At 36.7% G+C, this 22,625-nt stretch overlaps 1 pseudogene; it reads right to left on the minus strand.

Annotated features, from left to right (window-relative positions):
- Nucleotides 1-486: 486 nt before the first annotated feature.
- Nucleotides 487-3,656, minus strand: LOC133091406 (serpin B6-like; annotated as a pseudogene).
- Nucleotides 3,657-22,625: the final 18,969 nt, after the last annotated feature.

Here is a 22,625-nt window from a genome sequence, read left to right on the forward strand (position 1 = left end):
ATTTTTTTAAACTTTGGGTTTATTTATTTATTTATTTATTTATGGCTGTGTTGGGTCTTCGTTTCTGTGCAAGGGCTTTCTCTAGTTGCGGCAAGTGGGGGCCACTCTTCATCGCGGTGCGTGGGCTTCTCACTATCGCGGCCTCTCTTGTTGCAGAGCACAGGCTCCAGATGCGCAGGCTCAGTAACTGTGGCTCACGGGCCTAGTTGCTCCGCGGCATGTGGGATCTTCCCAGACCAGGGCTCGAACCTGTGTCCCCTGCATTGGCAGGCAGATTCTCAACCACTGCGCCACCAGGGAAGCCCCACCCATTTTATTTTTAAGTGAATCCACACATGTATTAGTCAGGGCTCTCCAGAGAAACAGAATCACTTATATTTAATTATTTACATATTTTTTTTCCAAAATTGGACCCTTTATTTTTGGATTGTCACCAAAGTCATTTTGGCTTGGAGACACACTGTGAAGTTTCAGAGGAAAAGTGGGTCAGTAGGAGACAGAAGAATGTCTATCAGCTGCACCAACCATTTCCTTAGAGGGAGGAAAATCAGCCACACAAAGAATAAAATTGGTTTTGGTGTGCTGGATAAAGAAAAGGAAGGGGTGGTCCTCAGAGAACCTGGGGATCATTCTTACAAGTGGCATCATCATGATGGCAGCAGTGGTGGCCATGACCTCCATGCCTTCCTCATTGACGTCCACGAAGGACTTGTGCAGGACCTTGGGCAGATACAGGTCTCTCTTGGATGACACTCCAGAAGAGTTGCCCTGGCTGCTCCAAGGCATCCGTCATTCCCAGACTGCAAAGAGCATCCTGCCTGTCCTATTTCTCCAGCAGTTTAAATCTAAGGAGGAAACCTTCCACCTCTTCTTCATCCATCATGTCTGGTTTTGTCCATTCTATGAATTTCTCATAAGTAAGTTATTTTTCCACACTTTTCCAACTGGTCTTTTCATCTGGAAGCATGATGAACATATTCAGCTTCTTGCCAATATGGGGAAACACCAAAATTTTGGTGACTAGTTCTCCTATATAGGTCTTTTTAAAGGTATATTCCTTGAACATCATTTGCACAGGCTTGTCTTCATTCTTGCTGACTTTCCATTGTCTTTCTTTGGTCTGCACTTTGTTAAGTTGATGAGCCCAGTTTCCTTTGAATGAGATGGTATTCACAGGAATCAGATTAGTCACTGAATTAACTGAATTTGGAGACAGCAACTCTATAATTTTACCTTTTAACTTTTGGCTACCCAGGTGTTTATGTGGTTTCTGGACTCCTCTGAAATGTTGCTAAAGTCGACTCTTCCATCTCTGCTTGGTAGAATTTGCAACAGGAAACTCTGAAAGATGAGAGGAAATCACAGGACTTTTCTCCAAGGAGACTGTTGGCTGTTCTAAGCAAGTACAGTGTGCCAGTTCTGTTAACCTTGATGAGGAGTAACTGGAAACCCTGGTGAGCATCTTCACCTCTGACTCTGCTGCTTTTACTTAAGGAAATGCCTGGGACACCTGGGCTTTGGTTTTCCACTTGCTCCCATGAAAACCATGACCAGGGCAGAGAAGATGCTCATGGGGTAGAAAAACATGTTTCTCAATATCCGTACAAGTCAGAAGTATATTATAATATACTTACATATAACATAATTACATACATTTACATATATATATGTGTGTGTGTATATATATATACACACACACACACATATATATATATATTTCCTTTGGAATAAGGAATTGACTCATATGATTATGGAAACTGAGAAGTCTCAAGATCTGCAGTCACCAAGCTAGAGAACTAGGAGAGCTGATGGTGTAGCTCCAGTCTGAAAGCCAACGGGCTGGAGACCCCACAAGAGAGGATCCAATGTTTCAGTTCCAGGGCAAAGCCAGGAAATGACTGATTTCCCAGTGAAGGCATTCAGGCAGGAGGAGTTTTTCTTACTCAGACTTTTTGTCCTATTCAGGTCTTGTTACTTAGTAAGAGGCTCACTCATAGCGGAAAGGGCAATCTCCTTTACTTAGTGCACTGATTGAAATGCTAATCTCATCCAGAAACACCTTCACAGACACATCCAGAATAATGTTTGACCAATTGTCTGGGCACCCTGTGGCCCAGTCAAGTTGACATATAAAATTAGCCATCACAACACATAATTAAATACAATTAATCTTTGTATTCAAATATTCACTAACAATATCATTACCTTTATTTAAAAAAAATCTTTATAAGCAGATATTACCATTTGAACTAGAAACCTGCATACATTGCAGAGAAGAAAAGCCTCCACCTCCTGTTCGTGTTCCGGGATAAGATGCTTATTTTACATGATTGAAAATTGAAAAAGAGATTCTGGAAGTGGGTCAGTGGAAAATCAGAAAGCCTCCTAAAGGTAAACTCATTTAAAAGTGGGCTAATCATGGTCTTATGGGTTCTCCACCGGCACCCCCCCACCCAGAAACAAGGTTTACCACTGTAATGAGTTTGAGCTTTTCTCCAAATACATTTTTTTTATCAAGAAGAAAAATATTCTATCTTCAGGTGTTTCTCTGAGTGTCATTATTTCATATTCTATTTTAATTATCCACTAGATACACTAAAGTATATTAAAATAAAAGTGAAACAAAGTCCCTCTTAAATCAACATGCGGAACAACTCCAGAAATGATTTATAATACATTCATTCATTCTGGGAAGACTTTGCCACATATGGATCTGCCAGATGGGATTTTTTTCCCCTCAAACTGTCAACTTTGTTACTAAACCACTGAGACAACAGTTTTTGTCTGAGGCCAAATCTCTGATTCTTTTTCTTTTCTGCAGACCTCTCACTGGCTTCAAAGAGGAGATACAAGGAAGAAGGGCTTTCTTAAGTTCTTGGGAACTGGGGCAGAGGTGCTTTTTCAGCATTTAACAATACAGAGAAGGAGAAGAAAAGATGATCATAGCTAACTTTACTGTAGCAAATTATTGCAGGGGGCAAATTGCTACATCAAACAGGAGCTAGATGCTTTCAGGCATTGCTTCTGTACTAATCCTCTCTCTTGAGCACAGATAAGGGAAAAGAGATGCATGGCTGTCATTTTATTCTCTGCTATTATTTAATAGAGACCTTCATCCAAGACAAATGGGATTTTATTAGGTAAAAACTAAGTACAAATGTGAGTCATCTATTCTGGTCTTGTGGAAAGGCTCCTTTTACACTTATTCTAAGCCTTACTTTTATACTTACTCATTAATTCTGTTGAACTAATGCAACAATCACTTTCTCTGAGCACTGTTAAAATATTATTAGAGTCACAAATTTACTCATGGTCTTATCTTCTGAGAGTTTCAAAGTAATGAAACCTAGGACTAGTACAGAGATTATAAAGAGGGGGCAATTTTCTTTCCTCTTGCACATGGGAAATGTTCAATAAATGTTAGCTGTCATCATTGCTATTATGAATATTAATTGTTATTTGCCCTCTCATTCCCCCATTGAGACCTGTCGGCTATCCCAATGCCACCACCAAAACACACACACCTGCATACTGGCAGAACAACAGCCCACCATTCACATTTACACTCAGAGAAATCCAACTGAAAGATTCCACACTGACCCATTCACAAGGGGGTTAATGTACATCCCTGTACCTGAAGACAAGAAGAATGCCATCCTCGCCCACTCCCCAACCATAAGAATACAAGACTAAGAGGGAAAAAAGGGCAAACTTTCTATTTTGTTCCATATGCCAAGAGGTCCCTGTATGATGCAAAGGAATAAGACCAGATTTTTAGAGTCAAAGAGACCTGAGTTTGAATCTCAGCTTCCTGCTTTACTAAATCTGTGATCTGAGTTTAATATACTTCTTTATAAAATGGAGCTAGTGAGAACCTACATCATAAAATATTTCCTGTCCCAACTCATGTCTCAGGGACTTAAAATCAGTAATTATGAAAAGGTCCAGGCTCTGCTAAAAATTTCCATCGATTATCTTATAATTAAAAGTCAGGAGATTGGGCTAGAAAATCCTCTTCCAAGGTACCTTATGGCACTATGAAATTATGTTATACATAGATTCCTGAAGGTCCTAGTTATATGATAGTCCTTAGTTAGCCTTTGGGAATTACCACGATCTTGACATCAATCTTTTTTCCCTTAATTTCCCCAGTGATGAAATTTTTTTGCTTTAATTTAATATCTTTGTAGGTTGCCAAAGCTCTGTAGGCTTAAGCTTCGGTCTTTTAAGCTTGGTTCTTATGAATTTAAGTACCCTCACCTCATGAGTTACAGCCAAGATAAGCATTCTGCTAGATGCTGGCTATACTTATTCCAACTATCAATATATGCTTAAGAACTGGGGGATAAACATAGAATGGGTTTACAGACCTGTTCTGAGACTATCTCAGTTCAAACCTCCATCAATCCTGCCATTTGCAGTAACATGGATGGACCTAGAGAAGATCATACTGAGTGAAGTAAGTCAGACAGAGAAAGACAAATACCACATGATATCACTAATATGTGGAATCTAATAGATGACACAAATGAACTTATATACAAAACAGAAACAGACTCACCGACATAGAAAATAAAGTTATGGCTACCAGGGGGAAGGGGGATGGGATGAGGGATAAATTAGGAGTTTGGTACTAACATATGCACACTACTATATATAAGATAGATAACCAACAAGGACCTACTATATAGCAGAGGGAACTCTACTCAATATTTTGTAATAACCTGTAAGGGAAAAGAATCTGAAAAACAATATATATATGTATAACTGAATCACTTTGCTGTACACCTGAAACTAACACAACATTGTAAATCAAGTATAGTTAAAAACAAACAAACAAACGAGAAAACTCCATCAATCTTGAGTGGCGAGCCATGCTGCCATTATTGTTTCTGGAGGTTAATGTGAGCTCTGAAAATAGAGGTGGGCAAATTTTGAAAAGTAAAACAAGTATCAGTCTTTCTCTTTATAGTACTGAGCAAGTTGGTTTTATTATTTTAAACTAAACACCCTGGCAACACTTTCCTAAGGTTCTGAAATTAGGTATTTTTATTTTCATTAAACTGTGTATGACTTTAAACAAACAAACAAAAAAGCAGCTGAAGATAAGAAGAAACAGACTGTGCATTTCAGCTCCCAGGAAGACAATAAACTGAAATCCATCTCAGTATTAGTTAGTCAAAGAGTTCACAATTTTCCAAAAGAGGGAGAAGGAAGACAATTCCTTCCAAAACACAACTAAGTGCTGTGCTCAGACCACTTGACTTCCTGTTTCATTATTGCTGCTCTTGCAACAATACTAGGCAGCATGGAACACAATGTATGTCTCATCTCCAGCCTCCACTTCCCACCCCCCCAGGCCTTTCAAAGACCCTACCCAAGGTCTCTGCCACTGGATACCCAGAATAGCCCAATCTAGAACTTACCTTATTTTCAAAAATGTAGCCATTGGTTTGTGTATACTTCAAGTTGAATAATTGATATGATCTGTCTTCATGTTTGCTGATCTATCATCACGTTAGATCCTTTAACATTGATCATACGTATTTTAAAGCTCCTATGATGGTTCCAAAATTTAGGTGACATCTGGGTTTGCCTTGTTTCCTCTTCATTTCTTTTCTTGTCATTTTTATGGAATTCTGGATACTGTGTTCAGATGAATAGTAAAGACCGAGGTAAATAATTTTCTCATCCATCTTCTCTCTATGTGGGGAATTGAATCTCTTTATTCAGTATTTTAGCTGGCTTTGGGACTTGTTTTTGCTACCTTCAGGGCACCACAGATTTCAAACATCTAAAGGATTGGGATGCAAGTATGTAATGCTTAGAGTGGGACCTGGGGCTCCATAATATATTTTTTTGAGAATTATATTACCATCCTCAGCTGTCGACTGCCCTTGCGCACCTGCCCCATGGGTGCTCCCTTCACTCTACTGCCCCTGTACTACTAAGAAGTAGGCACTAGCCTACTTCTGCTTATAACTTTGCATAAAGTTATACAGAGGGAGTGTTCTTGCTTGGTTCTACAGTTCCAATCTCAGTCTTAAAGAGGTCTTCTGATCTTGGACTACAGGAGTAAGAATTTTTCAGTGTTTCTTCCCCTTTATTGCAGCCAAAGTCTGCCTAGTGTTTGGGAAGGGGGGTGGTTTTGAAGGGAAAGAGTTTCCTGACCTTCACCCAGTAGTATTTATAATTGGTAGTTGACTTATCTTTGTGTCATGCAGAATCATGTACTCCATAGATTTTCTCATGCCCACATCCAGTGACAGAGAGATTTTTTTTTTCCTCTTTTAGTCGTCTATCTTTGCTTGGGCCTTGGGAGCTGGAAGGTTTCCTGGCCCTTCCCCACCAGCTTAAGTCTTTTCTTAATATAAGAGAAGGACATGGGGAATAGTGGGATTTGGGTTCTGTAAGTCACTAGAGGGCTCTCAGCAGGTCTTCCATTCTGCCCTCAAACATTCTCTTGAATAGCCAGTGGAGGCCGATGTAAAATAGTTCATGTGTGAATATAGACACCCCTTGGGTTCAGTGTTCTCAGTTATTCTAACCTGTCGTGCCAGCCCATATTAAACTTACAAGAAATCATTAAAATTTTGGCTGTTTTATTTTTACCTATTTTTACAGCAGCCACCTCTTTCTCTTGTGCTCTGTCAACAGGGAAACAATTTGGTGTCCCATGTCTCCTTGTATAGATCTAGCACTCTTTAGAATTTTTTTTTTTTAATCAGTCATCAATTTTATACACATCAGTGTATACATGTCAATCCCAATCGCCCAATTCAGCACACCACCATCCCCACCCTACCTCGGTTTTCCCCCCTTGGTGTCCATACGTTTGTTCTCTGCATCTGTGTCTCAACTTCTGCCCTGCAAACCGGTTCATCTGTACCATTTTTCTAGGTTCCACATACATGTGTTAATATACGATATTTGTTTTTCTCTTTCTGACTTACTTCACTCTGTATGACAGTCTCTAGATGCATCCACGTCTCAACAAATGCCTCAGTTTCGTTCCTTTTTATGGCTGAGTAATATTCCATTGTATATATGTATCACAACTTCTTTATCCATTCGTCTGTCAATGGGCATTTAGGTTGCTTCCATGACCTGGCTATTGTAAATAGTGCTGCAATGAGCATTGGGGTGCATGTGTCTTTTTGAATTACGGTTTTCTCTGGGTATATGCCCAGTAGTGGGATTGCTGGATCATATGGTAATTCTATGTTTAGTTTTTTAAGGAAACTCCATATTGTTCTCCATAGTGGCTGTATCAATTTACATTCCCACCAACAGTGCAAGAGGGTTCCCTTTTCTCCACACCCTCTCCAGCATTTGTTGTTTGCAGATTTTCTGATGATGCCCATTCTAACTGGTGTGAGGTGATACCTCATTGTAGTTTTGATTTGCATTTCTCTAATAATTAGTGATGTTGAGCATCTTTTCATGTGTTTCGTGGCCATCTGTATGTCTTCTTTGGAGAAATGTCTATTTAGGTCTTCTGCCCATTTTTGGATTGGGTTGTTGCTTCTTTAATATTGAGCTGCATGAGATGTTTATATATTTTGGAGATTAATCCTTTGTCCGTTGATTCGTTTGCAAATATTTTCTCCCATTCTGAGGGTTGTCTTTTCGTCTTGTTTATGGTTTCCTTTGCTGTGCAAAAGCTTTGAAGTTTCATTAGTTCCCATTTGTTTATTTTTGATTTTATTTCCATTACTCTAGGAGGTGGATCAAAAAATATCTTGCTGTGATTTATGTCAAAGAGTGTTCTTCCTATGTTTTCCTCTAAGAGTTTTATAGTGTCTGGTCTTACATTTAGGTCTCGAATCCATTTTGAGTTTATTTTTGTGTATGGTGTTAGGGAGTATTCTAATTTCATTCTTTTACATGTAGCTGTCCAGTTTTCCCAGCACCACTTATTGAAGAGACTGTCTTTTCTCCATTGTCTATCTTTGCCTCCTTTGTCATAGATTAGTTGACCATAAGTGTGTGGGTTTATCTCTGGGCTTTCTATCTTGTTCCACTGATCTATGTTTCCATTTTTGTGCCAGTACCATATTGTCTTGATTACTGTAGCTTTGTAGTATAGTCTGAAGTCAGGGAGTCTGATTCCTCCAGCTCCGTTATTTTTCCCTCAAGACTGCTTTGGCTATTCGGGGTCTTTTGTGTCTCCATACAAATTTTAAGATGATTTGTTCTAGTTCCATAAAAAATGCCATTGGTAATTTGATAGGGATTGCATTGAATCTGTAGATTGCTTTGGGTAGTATAGTTATTTTCACAATATTGATTCTTCCAATCCAAGAACATGGTATATCTCTCCATCTGTTGGTATCATCTTTAATTTCTTTCATCAGTGTCTTATAGTTTTCTGTATACAGGTCTTTTGTCTCCTTAGGTAGGTTTATTCCTAGGTATTTTATTCTTTTTGTTGCAATGGTAAATGGGAGTGTTTCCATAATTTCTCTTTCAGATTTTTCATCATTAGTGTATAGGAATGCAAGAGATTTCTGTGCATTAATTTTGTATCCTGCAACTTTACCAAATTCATTGATTAGCTCTAGTAGTTTTCTGGTAGCATCTTTAGGATTCTCTATGTATAGTATCATGTCATCTGCAAACAGTGACAGTTGTACTTCTTCTTCTCCAATTTGTATTCCTTTTATTTCTTTTTCTTCTCTGATTGCCATGGCTAGGACTTCCAAAACTATGTTGAATAATAGTGGTGAGAGTGGACATCCTTGTCTCGTTCCTGATCTTAGAGGAAATGCTTTCAGTTTTTCACCATTGAGAATGATGTTTGCTGTGGGTTTGTCATATATGGCCTTTATTATTTAGAGGTAGGTTCCCTCTATGCCCACTTTCTGGAGAGTTTTTATCATAAATGGGTGTTGAATTTTGTCAAAAGCTTTTTCTGCATCTATTGAGATGATCATATGGTTTTTATTCTTCAATTTGTTAATATGGTGTATCACATTGATTGATTTGCTTATATTGAAGAATCCTTGCATCCCTGGGATAAATCCCACTTGATCATGGTGTATGATCCTTTTAATGTGTTGTTGGATTCTGTTTGCTAGTATTTTGTTGAGGATTTTTGCATCTATATTCATCAGTGATATTGGTCTGTAATTTTCTTTTTTTGTAGTATCTTTGTCTGGTTTTGGTATCAGGGTGATGGTGGCCTCATAGAATGAGTTTGGGAGTGTTCCTTCCTCTGCAATTTTTTGGAAGAGTTTGAGAAGGATGGGTGATAGCTCTTCTCTAAATGTTTGATAGAATTCACCTGTGAAGCCATCTGGTCCTGGACTTTTGTTTGTTGGAAGATTTTTAATCACAGTTTCAATTTCATTACTTGTGATTGGTCTGTTCATATTTTCTGTTTCTTCTTGGTTCAGTCTTGGAAAGTTATACCTTTCTAAGAATTTGTCCATTTCTTCCAGGTTGTCCATTTTATTGGCATAGAGTTGCTTTAGAATTTAATGCAATTTGTTGCCCTGTAGACTCAACTCTCTAATGGACTTAAAGAAAATTGTAATTTTTTTAATGGATAGGGTAGGAGCAATGTTCTCTTGTGGGTTCCTACATTGTAAGCAGAAGTGGAGCTCTATATGGAAGTACTCTAATGTAAATTTCAGAAAATAAAATAGGTAAACTTTTAATTTCTAAAATATCTATGCTATTTATTTATCTTTGGATTTATTTTTCAGATTAGTTGATGCCTTTTGCAGTCAGAGACATTAGAGGCACAGACATGACTGGCATTTTTCTAAGTTAAAGAAATTGAGCGCTTAAATTCTGCTCATCTCCTTGAACTTGTTTTCAAATACTCATCATGTCCATAACTTGTCATAGAAGTTCTTAAAGGGAATACTTTTCTGATGTGGATTCCTATTTTTAACTTTTTCTTATTGTGGTAAAAATACATAGGATGAGGTTTACCCACTTAATAAAATTTTAAATGTACAGCACATTATTGTTAACTATACATACAATATTGTACCATGGACCTCTAGAACTTTTCATCTTGCATCATTGAAATGCATCTCCCCATTTCCGTCACCCGCCAGCCCTGGGAAGCCACCATTCTACTTTTTGCTTTTAACGATTTTGACTATTTTAGAGACCTCATATAACTGAATCATGCAATATTTGTCCTTCTCCTACTTGCTAATTTCATTTAGCATAATGTCCTCAACATGGATGAGACTTGAAGACATTATTTCAAACTTTTGATCACAATCCATAGTCCTAACAGTACCACAATATTCATCTATCTTACATGAGAGAAAATTGGCTGTTAAAACCAAGTATTACTTACGGTATTAAAAGTTGAATAAAACCACAAAATAAAATAAGAAAAATGCCTTCTTGTTTCTTCAGTCAAGACTTTGTTGTTGCTGCTGTTACATAAATCTTCCTCTTTCATCTCGTATCAAGTAATCCCTACAATATAGTGAACAATGACACAATAGGGAAATTAACACAACTGAAAATAGTTCTTAAGCATCTTAGCAAGGATAAAGCCACATAGAAATTGTAGGCAATTGCAACAATAGTTAAATTGGTGGTCGAAAAGAAAACTGAGTCAGAGAACAGAATACAGAGAGAGGAAAATCCAAACTTCTAAACTCCTGAAATTGGTAGCATCAAAATGCACCCCAACTGGAAGTAATTATAGTTAAAATTCATTGGTCTGACATAATCACCTGTTTCACATCATTATTTCTTCCAAATAAGCAAGTAGAGCAGATATTAGTTTGATGCAATGTAATATGAACAAGATTTGAAGTCATCAACCACGATTTAAATCTTGTACTCAGTCGTTCCATGACTTTGCATCACTTAGTTACTCACTTTGTTAATCTTGGTTTTTTCATCTGTAAACTAGGTGCTAGTATCTAATTCCCAGGGTGTAAAGATTAAAGAAATGTATATAGATGTATAATGTATATAGCACAGTTCCAATCACATAGAAAGTATCAGTTTTCTTTGTCTAATCTTATAAAAGCTTTCACAGGGCTTTGCAGTAATTTATCCTTCTGCCTTCTTTTAAAACCAAGAGGCACTTGGCATTGGTTCACCTTGGAATGACTCAGCGTCATCAGATAAATTCTCCCTGCTTTTAAGTCCTCTATCAATTACTGTCAGTGTAATTCAAGGGACAATTAATCACTTACTACTTATGAAATCTCTTCTCTTGCTGTCGTATGGCTAATCAGCAGCCTGATTTTCAAATTAACTGTTGGTGACTTTCTCTACCTCTTAATTTGTAAGCACCTTGAAAGCTGAGACTGCCTTTAAGTTTTTCTCTTTCCAATAAAGTTTTAGCAAATACAGTAAATTGGAAAGTTGTCATGTTTTTGAAAATAAAGCATACTTGTACAAATCTATATTTATAAGACATTCAAGGGTCCCATTTATTTATATGGTTTGCCCCTGCACTGAATATTCTCATTCAACTATGAGTTTATAGTATTTAACATTTTCTGGCATTGTGTGTACGTTAATGTGTCTGTTTCAAGTAGTCCCTCTCCACTCAGCTTCAGGATTTCTAAATTGCTCTCCACTGTAACAAATCAATTTACATATCAGTGAATTTCCTTTATTACAACTTGAAGCTAACAAATTCTGTCTGGTGACCCAAAGAGTCTGCCAACCAAACAGGTAGATATGCTCTGTGGAAATAGTTTTTCTTAGTACCACATAGGACTTACATTATAGATTCATTTTCTGTATGAGATTTACATCATTGTTTTTCAAAACGTAGTACTTTATTGAATCATTCAGAAGGATCGTTAAAAGTACAGATTCCTCAGACATACTTAAATATTCTGATTAATGGAATAATATATAATAGTAATTATATAGTTGCAACTGCCAACTAAGAAACCACAGACAACTCAAAGTTTGATAATTTTTATGGACTTAGTGTTTATGGTGTCAACCTACATTCCCCTCACCACCCCTCACATATTTCCTGCTTCTTCCTCTTGATTGCAAATTTTAGTGAGATCTCCCTTGCATGAATGATAACATGTCAATTGTGAAGTTTTGATTAGAGAGATTAAAGGAAAGGTTAAAAAAAGAAGATGACACATAAATAACAACAGCTAAGGTTCTTGCTACTTCTCTCTATGGGGCACTAATTCATTTATTTGTTTATTTTTTTAAAAAATTACTTATTGTATTTGTAGATTTACATTTATTTTTCACTCATAATACATATATATATATTTGTTGATTTCTTTGTCAGGCCCTATGTCATGCTCTTCTCTACAGGTTTTCCTAACTTTTTTCTGTCAATATATTCTGGGTAAGCATATATATACACGTACCTGCAAACACACACACACACACACACACACACACACACACACACACACACACTGCACAGCATTTGAAGTCCATGCTGTATACACATTTTAAGCCAAAGATTTTATTTTATACATCTCTATAACTCCATTCAAATCTCACAAAAATTCTCATTTCTGATGGGAATTCAGCGTGGAAACTGAGATAAGTAAAATAAAGTTACCCAATGTCACTCAGCTAGAATTTATCAGAACAAAAATTTAACACAGGATTATCTTTGCCCAAATCTATGCTATTAACTTTTAACTCCTCAGAAAAACCTAAGACTTCTAGAATTTCTCCTCGACATATTATGAGCAACTCCTAAATAATAATTTATATTACCCATGGCATCAATAAACAAAAAATAAATTGATGCATGTTGGTAAGAGACTATAATGCTGTCTGGTTTCTGACAGCTACATTCCTGTGCATTGGAAGGAGCAGGAATTAAATTGTTAAAAAACTAAGCCTATTGCTAGAGTATTTTTTATATATAAAAATAAAATGTAATAGTAAATAAATATTTATATTTAATATATACTCCAATCACTGATCTTGTACTTTCTTGCCACTTCTCACAGAAAGTATTTTATGAGTACTAATAATGGTGGTGATCTTTTTTGTAGAGAAACAATTCCCTTCGAATCTGGTTTATAGGCAACAGAGGTTAAGTAGATGGAGAAAGAAACTTAGAGGAAATCTTAGAGTCATATGCTTTGACAGTCAAGTGGAATACAGGACATTAACACAAATTATGTCCTAACATGATTGAATTATGACAAATTCAAAAAATTCAAATCTGTATAGGCACACACACATTCAGAGAGAGAGAGACAGAGACAGAGACAGAGACTGAGACAGAGAGAACGGGATGCCTAGCTATATAAAAGAAAATTCAAGGATGATGTAACATTACAAGTTTATATGTATGTCAGTGTCTTCATGCTCCCAAATCTGTTCTCTTTGCCTTTGCATGAAATAAACGCCCTCTAACATGTGCCTGATTAACTCCTGCCCATCCTTCAACAAACAGTTCAACAGCTCAGTGTTCACCTTTTTCAAGAGGATTTTCAAAATCCCTAAGTTTCTTTTCCTATGAGTTTGGAGCAGTGGATATGTTTGCAGCCATCATGTAATTACTAATCAGGACAGTTGCCTGATACAGACCATCTATGCATCAGATATTGTCTACCATACCCTGACTAATATTAGAGTCAGAATTATCTTAGAATTATCTCTGTGCTTCTCATGTTCATGACTGTAAGTTCCCAGAGGATGGGGACTTTCTGATTTTACTAAGAATAGTGCACAAAATGGGTAATCCTAAAGATTTGTTCGAAATAGACTAACATAAGGAAACTAACATGTTTGTAGACTTGAATTTTAAAGTATTTCCTATATATATCCCATGTGTTCTGGTGGTTGATTATACACACACAACTACAAAACAAAACAAAACAAAACAAAACAACAACACATATCCATTTCCCTGTACAAATTTAAACTATTTCCAGACTAGTTCCAATAAAAATAGAAATTGACCTAATAAGCCTGGAGAGAAATTAGTCCTTCTACTTATTAGCGCTACTCCTTACTAAGTTTTGTTCTATTTTTTTTAAGACGGCAAAAATTTTCAAATTTTTGTCCAATAAAATCCCCCAAAGGTGGAGAGGTATCTTTTTGCATATTTTGTGAAATTAAATAACATATCCAAAAGAGCAGTTAACCAATGGAAGGAACAGAAATATGGTCAGAGTTTTGTAGCATCTCATCACTTGGTAAAATACCTGCCAATTCTATACATCGTTAGCCATACATGTTGTTTGCTCTCCTTTGGTTAAATGAAACACAGCCCAAAACAAAACTTCAAATATTTTTTCCTTTTCTTTGCTTTGTTTTGTTTGTGGTAAAAGTGTGCCTCTTTTGAAACATTATGATGAAAGATGATAGTTTGTGGAAAATCAACCCTCCCTTGATGTGGAGAATCTAAACTTTGGATTATTGTCCTGTGGTGCAAGGTACCATTTCTATTTTTCTGTATGGGCTGTTTTTGTGCATTTATGTTATTTTTATTGTTAATTCTTGGACCTAAACTGTGAGGACCTTCATTAGATGTGGATGCTGTGTACTCACAAATTAGAGTTAAACTCTCCTGTAGTATGGCACTTATTCCTTACCCTTATGGAAAATTCTCAAATCTTCCTTCTAGTTAAATACAGTACTTACACATTTAATACCTGTCTATTGAAAATAAAGGACAGAAACATATTCTTACAAACAGGGTGCCTGTCATCTGGTATCTAACATTCTAGAAGAAAGCAGAGAATGCCATATCTGAAGACTTAATTTTTTTCCACGCTATCTTACTTGCAGCTGAGAAGTTCAGAGAATCCATGAATCATGACATTTTCTGGCCTAAATGGGTATACAAGATCATCTAAATCCAGTTTTTCCCTAATAATTTTGGCTCCAATACCCTTCTCACTGTAGTTTATTCTATTTGTAAATATCTTATGGATTTAACAATAAAATTATTATTGTGTGATACAGAAATAATTGGACAAGTTTTTTGAACTCTCCTTTATTTTCTTTATTTTTTCACCTTTAAAATGGAAATGAAATAGTACCTACCTTATGATATTGTTAAGTGGATTCATTTTATTAAATTTTAAAGCATTTTAAATAGTGCCTGTCACAAAAAGTTATAGAAATAAATAAATAACATTTAAGCTAAGTATATTAATAACAATTTTCTATAAAATTCACTTAAATAAAATTCTTAATATTCTTATTGCAAAGGAAAACTGTATAATTTTTAATTATAAGTACTACTTTGAGTTATTTATTTTTCCATGAACGTGTATTGTCAGGAAATATATTTAAGCATTAAACGCTGTTTTGCTATGCAGATCCAAACTTATGTAAAACTATAGATTGAACTTTAATCAAACAGGCAAAAAGTGTTCTTGACTTTTTTAGTTCTTTTTTGACTTTTTGAGTTCTTTTTATAAATAATAAAAAATAAATATTTTCTTTATTTTATATTTAAATTTTAAATTTATATTTAATATTTCTTTTATTTAATAAAAATAAATAATTTATTTGCTTAGAAATAACATAGGTTTGATAATTGTATTCACACTAAAAAATAATTAGCCATAATTATCTTTATATCTTCACCACCTAGCACAGGTTTTTGTAGTACTAGAGATATCCTGAGTTAGTTAGTAAATTACTTTGATCAAATAAATGAGTCTAAGGTACCTTTAGAATATCTTGAGGCAAGTTTGCACAATTATCAACTTTATGCTCATCTTTAATTTTGTGCATTTGTATTACTAATATTTTCCATCTCTAACCACTGAACTCTAGTGGATTTTAAAGCAAAATGCAAAACTGAGGATAAAAACAATTTATAGAATAAAAAAACAAACAAAAAAAATGACCCCAAGTGATAAACTGTATTACCAGCTCTATGATAATAAATAGACATATTTAGTAAATGGAATGAAACGAAATCCCAAGGTGTTGAATAAACATGTGAATGAATAAATGTTCGATGCCCAAAGTTTAATTGCCTCCATCTGTGTATATGAAGTTCATGTTCTCTCATCAGAGGTATATTAATGCCAGGCTCCATTCTCATCAATACCCATCTTTGGAGCACCTGCCACTGTGCATGGAAGTGATGTCTGGGAGGGGCTCCAAAGCAAAAACAGCACTGTGTAGTGTTCCAGTCTTCTGTGGTCACCATCACATTCCATAGTGTTGTTGAAGAGATGGACTCTGCTTGTAATGTAATTTGAAATTTTGGCACACAGTGATTTAAAATATAACTGCATGGCTGAGTTTAGCTATAGATTTTAAACAGGTTACCATGCTGTTTTTAATTGGTGAACCCCCTCCTCCCAGCTCTTTTCTACCTGCTTACTCAGCACTAGCAATGAAACTAAGATAAAAGTTGGGGAAAGGGAATTAAGGCAGGCTTGAGAGATCCTTTAATTATTTGATTAATCGAAGGAAATGGATTTAAGTGATTTTCTGCCTGACTAGGAACTAGAGAAGGGAGGAAGTGAGCTATCCTCCTTGTGCAGCCAAGGACCCTGTTACAGATTGAACTGTGTGCCCTCCAAATCTGTATATTGAAGTCCTAACTCCAATGTGACTATATTTAAAGATAGGGCCTTGAAAGAGCTAATTAAGGTTAAATGAGGTCATATGGGTGGGGTCAGAATCTGATGGGATTGGTGTCCTTATAAGTAGAGGAAGAGACACCAGAGATAGATGTCTCTCCACTCATACACAGAGGAAAGGCCATGTTAAGACATCCCAAAAGGTGGCCGTCTGCAATTCAGGAAGGTATTTGCAGAAACAACCCTGACGGCACCTTGATGTTGAACTTACAGCTTCCAGAACTGTATGAAATACATTTCTGTTGTTTAAGCCACCAACTGCATGGTATTCTCAGCCTGAGTTGATGAATATAGTTTCCAAGAAGAGAGGTTAGAAGTGATCCCAGGCACAACTCTTTAGAATGGCCAAACGCCAGCCCAGGAGAGATTAGATGTGAGGCTTCTCTCCTCTTGCATGGATGGTGGGGGGGTGGGGTGGGGTGTGGTTGTGACTCTTACCCCTGACAGAAGTTTTACCTTCTATATTACGTTGTGAATGGTTCCAGCAGGAGACTGTAAAACCTCTCCAGGATATTAACCAATCTAAAACAGACTTCCTAGTCGGCTAATCCCATGGGTTCAGTTAGAGTATAGTCTAGTGGTTTGTTTGCTGACTAAGTCTCAAAGTTTGCCAAAGGCCATGTCAGATTAGGATATTTGGGAGGTAAGATCTTTACTAGGGCATCTATAAATTTATATTCTTCTTCTCCTCCTTCTTCTTTTTCTAGTGAACCCATTTATATAACTGGAAAATAAATTCACTTGCTTATAGAAAGAGAGCTATCTTGGTTCAGTTCTGTGTCCATCCATCTTTACATTTTAGAGGCCTCTGGAGTTGCTTTAAACTGAGGTTTAGACTGAATATGCCAAGTTTTCAAGAAATAATGAGGCCTTCATCAGGAAATGCAGATAAAATAAAATTGGAAAAAACTGGGCCAAGGTTTTTCTGGGGAAGTTTTGAGAAGGACAGTTACACTGCATTATATATTTCTAATATAAAGAAAGCATGGTATCATGGAGAAATCCAGGCAAAGAAAAGGGCAAGAAGTGCAGAAAGAAAATTAGTTATTAGAAGAGGGTTACATGAAGTACCAGAGTTATCCTGAAAGTTATTACTTTAATTTAGAGTAATATGGTTTATATAGCGAGATAACCAATCTAGTCATTACCTTGACCTCACTGTCTGATGTGTGACAAAAGCTCCTTGAGATACAAAAATGAATTTTAATATGGCATATCAGAATGTATGTTTCAGACCCACTTGGTTTTAAATCTTTCTTCTGATCAATTAGGGACTTATGGGGACCTGAAGCCCTATCTGTCATTTGTATCTTGCAGTATGGAAAGAAGCATTTTCTCCAATTGTCATGAATCTGCAGACAATTGTTCTTTGAGAGGTTATGGTTATTCCATCTCACAGTTTCAATAAATTGAGACAAGTTATAACTAGAATATGATAGAGAATTCTATTGAGAGCAGGCAAAGAAACTACAAAAAGAATGCATTTATTTATCCTACTTTCAATGTGTTCAAAAGTAGCTGGAAGAGGGCAAGGTTTCTGTTGCTGTTCAGACAGTGGCAAGTGAAGGCCGCAAAGTAGTCACAGGAATTAGTCGAGAGGGAGAGTTTGTGATGAGGAATCAAGTATTGACTTCAATCCATAGGAGTAGGTATTTTGGAATCAGTAACTGTGGCTGCCTCAGGGAATCAGGTTGGAAGAAGCACAGTGGGTGTTCTGAAAACGCCATGAATTAGCCACAAGGAAACCACATCCAAATAACTGGATGCTCGTCACCTGAGAATGTTTTCAGTTTCAGATGTCATGTAGACGGTAGTATCAATGGCTGGGCTACCAGAAAAAAAGAATTAGAAACCATGACGGTAAGAAAAATCAGCTTTTCTTGCATCAAATTAGTTGTAGTAACTAAAGAAGAGAAATCTTAGGAAGATAGTCTATCAAACTGATAAAGATGATAATGCCATGGATGGACCTAGAGCACATCATACTAAGCAAAATAAGTCAGAAAGAGAAAGACACCTTATATGTGGAATCTAAAATATGACACAAATGAACTTATCTATGAAACAGAAACAGACTCATAGACATAGAGAACAGACTGGTGGTTGACAAGGTGTGGGGGAGGGTTGGGGAACGGTTGGAGTGGGAGGTTGAGTTCAGCAGATGCAAACTATTATATAGAGAATGGATAAACAACAAGGTCCTACCGTAGAGCACAGGGAACTATATTCAATATCCTGTGATAAACCATAATGGAAAAGAATATGAAAAAAGAACATATATATATATATGTACAACTGAGTCACTTTTCTGTACAGCAGAAATTAACACAACATTGTAAGTCAACTAGACTTCAATAAAATTTTAAAAGAGATGATAATGCCAAACTGAAAAATCACAAACTCAAATTACAAAACTATTGTGAAAGCACCTGAGTAACTGAAATAGTAGGTGATTATATCTTAAGAACTGCAATCAAAATGAAAGCAAATATTGAGTTCCTTTCACATCTTTAATTTTGAAATATTAATAATTAATCTGCACTCATTTTTACCCAAGAGGCCCACTGTCTTCTGTGCCCTCTACACAGTTCACAAACTCAGAGTTGTGGTCAGACATGGACAGCTATTTTTGTTTAAATGAACCATCCTCAACCTCCAAGTGTGAATAAAATGTGTACTGTACCCATTCCTTATTGTTTAAGTATGACATGTCCTTTTTTCTCACAATCTAGATAAATAATTATAACTGATTTCTTCCTGAAGTTTCTAAGGGTATTAAAAGTATTACTTATAGATGTATTATAGGTATTTTATATATACTAAATAAATGGCTTCCAATAAGACAAATATTTAGGAGCTCAGTTAACCAGGACTTTAATGACCCTTCACGTGTGTTGACTTCACAGGAGTCTGTATATACCAATCTCATCTTCAAAGCTGTGTTCTAGTCCTGAGCACTTCATAAAGAATTTTGTTGCTATTAAGGCCTGCAAACAGCTGTTTATTTTTTCCCAAAATCTCACTGCCCTTAGGATAAATTCTACAGTCAAAAATTTGCTTTCTCACTCTAGAATGGCTATGTGAGAAGTTCAGCAAACCTTGCTCCCAGTGAAACAAGCCTTTGATTGGTAAAAATTACAGTACAAATTAAAAGTATCTGAAAGTTTTCCTAGGAAACACATAGAAAATGAAGAAATGCTTAATCAAGAAAATCTACCAAATATTTGTAAGAACAGTAAGAATGTGTGTGGGGGGTGTGTGTGTATTACTTAAGCCATGATCTGCTCTGGTACCGACCGCCATACCCAACTCAGTGTGAAGGAAGCTCTACTCTAGGTGACTATGGCCAAAGCCATGGGGACCCTCTTCTCCCAGCACCTAGTCTAAAGCCATGGTTTTACTCCAGGAGGTGTATGCAGCCAGAATCTCTCATCCTCCTCAGCAATATACTGCAATACAGCAAGTCCCCTACACGCGAAAAAGTTCCATTCTGAGAGCACGTTCGTTAAGCCCAGCAAAGTTAGCCTGGGTACCCAACTAACACAATCAGCTAAATAGTACTGTATTGTAATAGGTCTAGAATACCTTTCACACAAATAATACATGAAAGACACACAAACACAAAAAATAAAGAAAACATTTTTAATCTTACAGTACAGTACCTTGAAAAGTACAGTAGTACCAGCTACATCACCACTGCTTTTACGCTTGCTTCAGGACAACCTGGGCTTGAAATAAAGATACCGTACTACTGTACACTATACAGTCCTGTACAGTAAAATACACAAAAGCACAACCACGTGTAGAGGATGCACGTACGTGACAATGTATGCCAGACACGTGAACTAACTTACGTGATTGGACATGCGGATGCACATTTGCATCTTTGAAGGTTCACAACTTGAAGGTTCGTATGTGAGGGACTTTACTGTAGCTCTAGTCCAGGTAGGTGGGACCAAAAGGATCTGAGTTTCCGCACCCACCAAACACCCATTCACGAGGCAAAAGCTATAACCCAGGTACAGCAGGTTGAGAACACTGGGAATTCATTCACTTTGCCCCAGCTTGTTTGTACTTTGTAGTTCCATGATGACAGGACCAAACCAAGAAGACCAGGGGCTACCATCACCATGCAACACTCCACCCATAGAGTAGCATGCACATCTGGGAGAAACAGACCGTTGTCCCCAGCTCCAAGACCAGTGCAATGGCATAGATATTCTGCCCTGGGATGGGACATACTGGAAGAACAGAAATTTCTGCAGCTCTCCCTAAGGGGGCTGACTTTATTTGGAATAGAGCTTGCAAAGTTTATGCCTAAGGAACATCTTGGTGGTAAGCAAAGAAGAGAAGGTTAGTAGCTCCATGATAGTATTAGCAACAAGCAAGATATAAAAAAACTGGCTCAAAGTTATGCAGAGAGATCTACAAAAAGAGACAGCTAAGAAGTCCCCTCCTGAGACTGAGAAAGTCTTAGAGATAGGCAACACCCTGCTCATGCAAAATGGGCACTTTAATTAGGTTAGATTGTGGAGCAATTTGCTCCCCGGGTGTTGTCAAAAACAATAGAACAATCAGCCAGCAAGGAGTGGAGAGGAATAGCTGGGTGTGATACCAAAAGAGGCAGACCAGCTAAAACCTTAACTGGGAGTCCAGAGGGAGACCATGAGAGAGCTTGACTAAGACCACACTCATCCCTGATGGTCAGAGGACTGTGCACAAGCCCATCAGAAGCCACACACTGTGGGGAAAATAGGCTTCATGGATCTGCTGCAGCCAAGTTCCTAACAAAACAATAACAACAGGCCCTTGGGGATGGGGGAGAGGGCTGGGATGTGGTATCCAGAGTGGCTACAATCCATTATCTAAAATGTCCAGTTTTCAACAAAAATAAAGAGACATGCAAATAATAAGAAAGTGTGATACATATATAGGAAAAAAAATACATGCAATAGAAACTTACTTTGAGGGTGTCAAATGTAGGACTTAGCAAAGACATGAAAGCAAGTTTTAGAACTATATTCAAAGAATTAAAGGAAGCTGTGTTTGAGGAATTAAATGAAGGTGATGACAATGTCTCATAAAAAGGATAATAGCAACAGAGATAGAAATCACAAAGGGAACCAAGTGGAAATTCTTCAGTTGAAAAGTATAATAACCAAAATGGAAAATTCACTAGGGGGGCTCAATAGCAGATTTGAGATGGAAGAAGACAGAGCCTGCAAGTTTGAAGACAGATTGAGAACAGGCAATCTGAGAGAAAAGCAAATGAAGAAAAATGAACAGAGCCTCAGAGAATGTGAAAACCACCAGTGCACCCGCATATTCATAATGCGGGTACAGAAAGAGAGGAGAGAGGCAAAGAAGTCAAAAATATATTTGAAGATGTAATGGCTGAAAAGTTCTGACATTTTACAAAAATAACCAATCTGCACATCCAAGGAGCTCTGTGAACGCCAAAGAGATCTACACCTAGATACATTATAGTTAACACATTGAAGGACAAACAGAAAGTCTTGAAAGTAGCCAGATTAAAATCACTCATCATGTATATAGAAACCCTGATAAGACTAACAGCTGACATCTCATCATAATTATATTCTTCTTCTCATATAAAATGGGGATAAGTAATTCTAATAATAAATTATTTATTTGAAATTATAAGACAATGGCACATAAAGGTATACTTCTAGATGACAAAGTACAAAGTTGCTTGATAACAACTCCCACAGTGCTTTTTTTACCTTCACTAAATGACACACACATAGAATTTTAATACATAAGCCACAAGTCTTAATTTATAAGTGCTTTTAGTCTTGAATTCATGTAGAAGACAGAATATGGTGGCAAAAATATTTATAACACAGGTTTGCATATGGTGAGTGCTGAGTATTGTATGAATTGGTATAGACTATATTATTTTACTTACCTCATGGAAGACTTTGCACATAAAACTGAGTTTCATGGCTACCAAGATACTATTGAAATAATGGAATAATAATTAAAAATTTATAAATTTATGTATGTGAAATTTAATGAGAAAGTAGTCCCTCATTTGATGAGAGATTTCAACAG

Source organism: Eubalaena glacialis, chromosome 1, assembly GCF_028564815.1.
Source record: "Eubalaena glacialis isolate mEubGla1 chromosome 1, mEubGla1.1.hap2.+ XY, whole genome shotgun sequence".
In the NCBI taxonomy this organism is placed as follows: domain Eukaryota; kingdom Metazoa; phylum Chordata; class Mammalia; order Artiodactyla; family Balaenidae; genus Eubalaena; species Eubalaena glacialis.